General features: G+C 45.1%; 1 long non-coding RNA gene across 2 annotated transcripts; it reads right to left on the minus strand.

Moving 5' to 3' along the window:
- Positions 1–350: 350 nt before the first annotated feature.
- LOC129657358 (uncharacterized) lies at positions 351–8,613 on the minus strand. 2 transcript variants are annotated; one of them, XR_008716700.1, is made up of 3 exons: positions 5,554–8,517; positions 2,410–2,613; positions 351–1,421 (listed from the first exon to the last, which is right to left on the minus strand). It is a non-coding gene; the product is annotated as an uncharacterized LOC129657358 (long non-coding RNA). The 2 variants fall into 2 exon arrangements; XR_008716699.1 differs by lacking the exon at positions 351–1,421 and having other exon boundaries at positions 2,479–2,613; positions 5,554–5,946; positions 6,870–8,613.

Consider the following 8,613-nt stretch of genomic DNA (forward strand, 5'->3'; position numbering starts at 1 on the left):
TTCCACCAGGCAGAAACCTAGTAGGGACCATGGTGATCGGGATATTTAGATAGTGCTTCCTACTTTTTGTAATGTCTCTTGTTTCTTCCCTCAAAGGCTCTAAAGATAGAGGCTTCTAGGGTAGGAATATGGGGTGGAAATTAAAAGAATAAAGGAATTTGGAAAGTGGACACAGAAATTATTTTACCATATTCCTATCACTCTAGGATCTAATCTATCATGTGCAAGTACATATGTGTTCTCACAGATGCCAGTCAACTTCCTGCCAGAATAGAAGCAAAAGCCTTCTAGTAAGAATGTATGGAATAACATGGAGATATCTGAAAGCATAGGAGATACCCTGAGAGTATTAATAGTCCAGATGGCCTGGATACGTGCAGCATGAGTAAGGAAACAACTGTTGATGAGTTTAAAGAGCATAGGGAGCCCTGTGATTACTATTCAGTTCAGCTGCTCAGTTGTGTCTGTTTGTGACCGCGTGGATTGCAGCACGCCAGGCTTCCCTGTCCATCACCAACTCCCGGAGCTTGCTCAAACTCATGTCCATTCAGTTGATGATGCCATCCAACCATCTCATCCTCTGCTGTCCCCTTCAAATCAGTGTTGTTTTAAGCCACTAAGTTTGTGATCATTTTTCCATTTTTCAGCAGCCACAGAAAACTAATAGACCATGTGAGCTTTGAAAGGCAGCCGGATACAGCACAAGTCCTACAGCTAGACTGCCTGGGTTCCAAGCCTAGCTCTGCCACTCACGAGCTGCATGACCCTGTTTACTTAGCCTCTCTGGCCTCAGGTTCTTCATCCGTAAAATGGGGCTATTAATAGCACCTCGCTCACGATGTTGCTGTGAGGATCACGTGAGTTCACCCTTCTAACCTACCTAGCACAGTCTCTAGTATTATAATATGCAGATAGTGAATGTTATCATTGGACTTCCCAGGTGGCTCAGTGGTAAAGAATCTGCCTGCCAGTGTGGGAGACACAGGAGACTCAGATTCAATTTGCGTTGGGAAGATGCCCTGGAGGAGGAAATGGCAACCCAGTCCAGTATTCTTGCCTGGAGAATCCCATGGAGAGAGGAGTCTGGAGGGCTACAGTCCATGTGGTCACAGAGTCAGACACGACTGAGCAAATGAGCACGCACCCATACACGTTATCATTGCTATTTGACACATCCAAAGTGCCATGCGAAAGCAAGTTACTTCTACTTTTTCTGAATTTTTATTTATTTATTTTCAGCAGTGCAAGGTCTCCGGGGCTGCTCTCAGGCTTCCTCTAGTTTCCGCAAGCAGGGCTACTGCTAGTGCAGGCTCTGACGGTGGTGGCTTCCCTTGTTGCAGGCACGGGCTCTAGGTGCGCAGGCTTCAGTTGCCGTGGCACCCAGGCTTAGCTGCCCCGCATCATGTGGAATCTTCATGGACCTGAGATGGAACCTCAGGGAAGTCACTGTTATATTTGACATTATTGGTATTATTCTGTGAAAAAGATAACCTCCAATGTTACATGAATTAACTAGGTTCATGTAATTTATTTTTCAAGAGGGAAGAAAAATATATATTTTTTATATCAAACTATATTAACTAAGGCCTCCCCAGGTAGTACAGCAGTGGCCACAGGACTGGAAAAGGTTAATTTTCATTCCAGTCACAAAGAGAGGCACTGCTGAAGAATGCTCAAACTACCGCACAATTGCACTCATCTCACACACTAGACAAGTAATGCTCAAAATTCTCCAAGCCAGGCTTCAACAGTACACGAACTGGGAACTTCCAGATGTTCAAGCTGGATTTAGAAATGGCAGAGGAACCAGAGATCAAATTGCAAACATCCGTTGGATCATCAAAAAAGCAAGAGAATTCCAGAAACACATCTATTTCTGCTTTATTGACTATGCCAAAGCCTTTGACTGTGTGGATCACAATAAACTGTGGAAAATTCTGAAAGAGATGGGAATACCAGACCACCTGACCTGCCTCTTGAGAAACCTATATGCAGGCCAGGAAGCAACAGTTAGAACTGGACATGGAACAACAGACTGGTTACAAATAGGAAAAGGAGTACGTCAAGGCTGTATATTTTCACCCTGCTTATTTAACTTATATGCAGAGTACATCATGACAAATGCTGGGCTGGATGAAGCACAAGCTGGAATCAAGATTGCCGGGAGAAATATCAATAACCTCAGATATGCAGACGACACCACCCTTATGGCGGAAAGCAAAGAGGAACTAAAGAGCCTCTTGATGAAAGTGAAAGAGGAGACTGAAAAAGTTGACTTAAAACTCAACATTCAGAAAACTGAGATCATGGCAGCCAGTCCCATCACTTCATGGCAAATAGATGGGGAAACAGTGGAAGCAGTGACAGACTTTATTTGCTTGGATTCCAAAATCACTGCAATAGCCTTACAGTTCTGCAGGTCAGAAGTCTTGAAGTCAAGGCATCGGCAGGGCTGCATTCTTCTGCAGACCACAGGGAAGAATGCATTTCCTCACTTCACCAGCTTCTAGAAGCTTCCCACATTCCTTGGCTCATGGCCTGCTTCATCCATCTGCAAAACCAGCATCTCTCTGATTCTTCTTCTGTTGTCACATCTCTTTCTTTGATCACAGCCTGGAAAAGTTTTCCATTTTAAGGGATGCCTGTGAGGAAGTTGAATTCACCTGGGTAATCCAGGCTAATCTCCCCACCTCAAAGTTCTTAACCTTAATCTGTAAGTCTCCTTTCACAGGTCTGGTTGTCATGGACTCCAAAGACTGGGACATGGACAGCCTCTGGGGACCATTATTCTGCCTAGAGCACATGGTTTTCCCAGAGGCTTTTTACTTATATTGACTGATTTGATATCAACGATATGTGAAATTAAAGTACGCATACTAACACCATTTTCCTCATAGAAAGACTATGTTTTGCCCCAAGGTCACAGGGTTAGTATTAGGGTCCTTTACAGATTCCAAACTACCAGGGCTTCCCTGATGGCTGAGATGGTAAAGAATCTGTCAATGCAAGAGACCTGGGTTCCATCCCTGGGTCAGAAAGACACCCTGGAGAAGAGAATGGCTACCCACTCCAGTATTCTTGTCTGGAGAATCCCAGGGACAGAGGAGCATGACAGGCTACACTCCATGGGGTCACAAAGAGTTGGACGTGACTGAGTAATTAACGCTTTCACTTTCAGTCTTTCGGTTTAGTTCAGTTCAGTTCAGTCGCTCAGTCGTGTCCGACTCTCTGCAGTCCCATGAATTGCAGCATGCCAGGCCTCCCTGTCTACAACCAACTCCTAGAGTTTACTCAAACTCATGTCTATCGAGTCAGTGATGCCATCCAGCCATCTCATCCTCTGTCATCCCCTTCTCCTCCTGCTCCCAATCCCTCCCAGCATCAGAGTCTTTTCCAATGAGTCAACTCTTCACATGAGGTGGCCAAAGTATTGGAGTTTCAGCTTTAGCATCAGTCCTTCCAAAGAAATCCCAGGGCTGATCTCCTTCAGAATGGACTGGTTGGATCTCCTTGCAGTCCAAGGGACTCTCAAGAGTCTTCTCCAACACCATAGTTCAAAAGCATCAATTCTTCGGCGCTCAGCTCTCTTCACAGTCCAGCTCTCACATCCATACATGACCACTGGAAAAACCATAGCCTTGACTAGATGGACTTTCGTTGGCAAAGTAATATCTCTGCTTTTGAATATGCTATCTAGGTTGGTCATAACTTTCCTTCCAAGGAGTGAGCGTCTTTTAATTTCATGGCTGCAGTCACTATCTGCAGTGATTTTGAAGCCCCCCAAAATAAAGTCTGACACTGTTTCCACTGTTTCCCATCTATTTCCCATAAAGTGATGGGACTTTTTCACTCTCCTCTTTCACTTTCATCAAGAGGCTTTTTAGTTCCTCTTCACTTTCTGCCATAAGGGTGGTGTCATCTGCATATCTGAGGTTATTGATATTTTTCCCGGCAATCTTGATTCCAGCTTGTGCTTCTTCCAGCCCAGTGTTTCTCATGATGTACTCTGCATATAACTTAAATTAGCAGAGTGACAATATACAGCCTTGACATACTCCTTTTCCTATTTGGAACCAGTCTGTTGCTCCACGTCCGGTTCTCACTGTTGCTTCCTGACCTGCATATAGGTTTCTCAAGAGGCAGGTCAGGTGGTCTGGTATTCCCATCTCTTGAAGAATTTTTCAGTTTATTGTGATCTACACAGTCAAAGGCTTTGGCATAGTCAATAAAGCAGAAATAGATGTTTTTCTGGAACTCTCTCCCTTTTTCCATGATCCAGCAGATGTTTGCAATTTGATCTCTGGTTCCTCTGCCTTTTCTAAAACCAGCTTGAACATTTGGAAGTTCACAGTTCACATATTGCTGAAGCCTGGCTTGGAGAATTTTGAGCATTACTTTACTAGCGTGTGAGATGACTGCAATTGTGCAGTAGTTTGAGCATTCTTTGAAATTGCCTTTCTTTGGAATTGGAATGAAAACTGACCTTTTCCAGTCCTGTGGCCACTGCTGAGTTTTCCAATTTGCTGGCATATTGAGTGCAGCACTTTCACAGCATCATCTTTCAGGATTTGAAATAGCTCAACTGGAATTGGTTTTGTTCAAATCTAGCTTTGTTCGTAGTGATGCTAAGGCCCATTCTTGACTTCACATTCCAGGATATCTGGCTCTAGGTGAGTGATCATACCATCGTGATTATCTTGGCTGTGAAGGTCTTTTTTGTACAGTTCTTCTGTGTATTCTTGCCACCTGTTCTCAATATCTTCTGCTTCTATTAGGTCCATACCATTTCTGTCCTTTATTGAGCCCATCTTTGCATGAAATGTTCCCTTAATATCTCTAATTTTCTTAAAGAGATCTCTAGTCTTTCCCATTCTGTTGTTTTCCTCTATTTCTTTGCATTGATCGCTGAGGAAGGCTTTCTTATCTCTCCTTGCTATTCTTTGGAACTCTGCATTCAGATGCTTACATCTTTAGTCAGTACCAAATCTCTAGCCACAGCCCCTTCAAAATGTTACACCCTTTGCAACCCAGGACTTGGATGTGTCGTCATACCCTCTGGGAGGGAGTCCCCACCATCTTGACTTGACAAACTTTTACTCATCTTTTAGTGTCCCAGTTAATATTTTCTGCCAGGTGTTCTCAGATCACCAAGCAGCTACTGGCAGGGTTCTCACTTGCCTTTGTCTTACCCTTGTATCCTGGATAAAATATAATGTATGTGAACACACAGTGTTAGGACACCAATGACTCTACCTGCCTCGTTGTGATGGAGATGCAAGTATGACTGGCATCTGGAGGCTGAACTGAGGATAGTGCACACACCCTTCCACAGAGAACCTGAAACCTGCTGCAGAACTCCTGGACTCCTTAGCCGGACCAGAGTTATAAAATGCAGCCAGAGAGGAGAAAGCTGTGTGGAGAGTGAACAGTTCCTTTAGAGGGAGTGGTAGCCAAGCTGTGAATCCTCAACCTGGGGAGGAAACTTCAAGTGCACCCTGAGAGAGTTTTTCCTTTAGTTCAGAGAGAGAGGGAAGGCCAGTGCCCAAGTCATACCTGAGAAAGTTAATGCCAACGTTCATCCCAAGGACTGAGCCCTGCCCAGGATTCCAGAGGGCAAGAAAGTGTCCGACTCCCTGTTAGATGCTGAAGCCAGAGATTTCACTGAGATTGGCTAGCACTTCCAGGGGTTGTGAAAGCAACCCACAGATTTTTCCCACAGAGCACATGAAATTCACCTGTGAAGCCTTATCACAAGGTGGTCTTGAATCCTGTCCAGTGGGGTTATTTGAGAGGTAAGATGACCTCAAGCAGGAGGAGGCTAGATGCCCAGAAATCAACAAGTAACAGAGTGGGAGATTTGTTAGAATGCCCGCCACGTCATCACATGCCTGTCACCTTTCTCCTTTAATATGGCTTCCCTGGTGGCTCAGATGGTGAAGAATCCACCTGCAATGCAGGAGAGCTAGGTTTGATCCCTGGGTCAGGAAGATTCCCCTGGACAAGGGAATGGCAACCCACTCCAGTATTCTTGCCCAAGAAATCCCATGGACAGAGGAGCCTGGAAGGGTACCTTAGGAGCCTGGAGTTGCAAAGAGTTGGACATGACTGAGTGACTAACGCATGTAACTCTAGTATTCCTTCCATGAAGGGTGGAGTACATTTTTCCACTCCTTGAATCTAAGGAGCCTTTTAACTTTTGGACCGATAATTGTGGCAGAAATGACATCATGAGACTTCTAAGACAAGGCCTTAAGAGAACCTGCAGCTCCTACTTTTGGTTTCTTGACATGCCTGTGTCTTCTGGTAAAGAAGCCTACTGAAGGATGACAGACAGGTCATGTAGAGAAGCCTAGTCAAGAGGCAGCATCAAGGAGCTAGTCATACAAAAGAGGCCATCACAACCAGCCCGTCCACCCTCCTGCTGACCTGTCACCTGACTGCAGACATGGCTGAGTGAGCCCAGCTGACGTCACTTAAAACAGAACTGCCCAGCTGAGCTCAACCCCAACAGCCAGCCACAAACTGAGCAAATGAATGGTTTTTGCTGTTATCCACTAAGTTTTGGGGTAGTTTGCTTTAACAGATAACTGATGGAACGAACCACTTGGACTACAGATGCAGCTGCTGGTGTTAAGAACTGTGAAGGAGAGGAGAGAGCAAGCCAGTACCCGAGTCATGCTGTAGAAAGTTAGACCCCCAGGGGACTAATCCCTGCCTGGGATCCCAGAGGGCAAGAAAGTGCTTGACTCGCTCTTTGACGGTGAAGCCAGGGATTGCACTGAGACTGGCTACCACTTCCGGAGGAAGTGCTTCCAGGAAACCTCCAAATAGCCCACAAAAGCACCCCACAAGGTAATACCAAGTCTAACCTCCTATATGAGACTAATCCAGTAACACCAGCTTTTGCCATCTGCCATGCCTCAGTTCAGTCACTTAGTCCTGTCTGACTCTTTGCGACCCCATGGACTGCAGCACGCCAGGCCTCCCTGTCCATCACCAACTCCCAGAGTTTACTCAGACTCATGTCCATTGAGTCAGTGATGCCATCCAACCATCTCATCCTCTGTTGTCCCCTTTTCCTCCCGCCTTCAATCTTTCCCAGCATCAGGGTCTTTTCAAATGAGTCTGTTCTTCACATCAGGTGGCCAAAGTATTGGAGTTTCAGCTTCAGCATCAGTCCTTCCAATGAATATTCAGGACTGATTTCTTTTAGGATGGACTGGTTGGATCTCCTTGCAGTCCAAGGGACTCTCAAGAGTCTAACCCAACACCACAGTTCAAAAGCATCAACTCTTTGGTGCTCAGCTTTCTTTATAGTCCAACTCTCACATCCATACATGACTACTGGAAAAACCATAGCCTTGACTAGATGGACCTTTGTTGGCAAAGTAACGTCTCTACTTTTTAATATGCTGTCGAGGTTGGTCTAACTTTTTTCCCAAGGAGTAAGCGTCTTTTAATTTCATGGCTGCAGTCACCATCTGCCATGCCTAGACAACCAAAACTATCATTGCAGACTTATTTCTTCCTGCCTCTATCTCCCTTCCCACTTCTACACTAGTGTCTCAGTCTGTTCCAATGGCTGTAACAAAAGTACCAGAGACTGGGTGACCTACAAGGAACAGAAATTTACTTTTCACAGTTCTGGAGGCTAGAAGTCCAAGGTCAGGGTGGCAGCAAGGTCGGATTCTGTGAGGGCCCCCTTCTGGGTTGCAGATGGCCATTTTCTCAAGTGCCCTCATGTGGTGGAGAGGACAAGAGAGCTCTCTGGCATCTGTTTTATAAGGCACTGATCCCATTCAGGAGGATCAATGATCCAATCACCTCCCAAAGCCCCACCTCCTATCACCATCACACTGGAGGTTACGATTTCAACATGTGGGGCCATACGAACATTCAGTCAACCAGAATCAGCAAAACTTGAGTTCATCAGCAGTCTTAATTCACGATTTAGAATAGACACACCTGGGTTAAAAAATAAAAGCCAAACATACAAACAAATCTTCCCCCACCAAATCCCCACTCTCAGCTTGAACCTGCTTCAGCTGGAAGCCTGCAGTGGGGAAGGGGAATGTTTTTCTGCTCTCTTAGAGTTCATCCATTCTCCCACCTGTTTCTAGGACTAAGGAGTGATCACAGCTTGCTATTCATATGGCAAATGTCCATGTTTCTATATGGGAAGTTTGAAGGGCCAATAGAAGACTAAAAGTGGGCTGTGATTAACACAGTCCACGTGTCACATTTATCCAACATGCTAGTTACACACGTCTGTCTTCCCCGCTCTTATCAGACCCGGAGGGCACCGTCCTTATCCCAGTCATCTCTGATTCACTAGATCCGGAACACAGTGCCTGAAGCATAAAGACATCAGGTGAACGTTGGGCGACTGGATTTATGTTGCTTGAAACCCCATTTTACTTTTCAAATTCATTGCTAATAAGGCTGTTTATAAAAAGAGGGAATACCATTTAAAATAACAATGGGGAAGGGTGGTAGGGAAGAGGGGTTATTCCCAGAGATTATTTTGGTTACTCTGAGCATTTTTTCATTTGCAGAAGAAACTTATTTGATTGCAGACTTGTAGAAAAATATTTAGGGAATTCCCTGGGGGTC

Source organism: Bubalus kerabau, chromosome 1, assembly GCF_029407905.1.
Source record: "Bubalus kerabau isolate K-KA32 ecotype Philippines breed swamp buffalo chromosome 1, PCC_UOA_SB_1v2, whole genome shotgun sequence".
In the NCBI taxonomy this organism is placed as follows: Eukaryota; Metazoa; Chordata; class Mammalia; order Artiodactyla; family Bovidae; genus Bubalus; species Bubalus kerabau.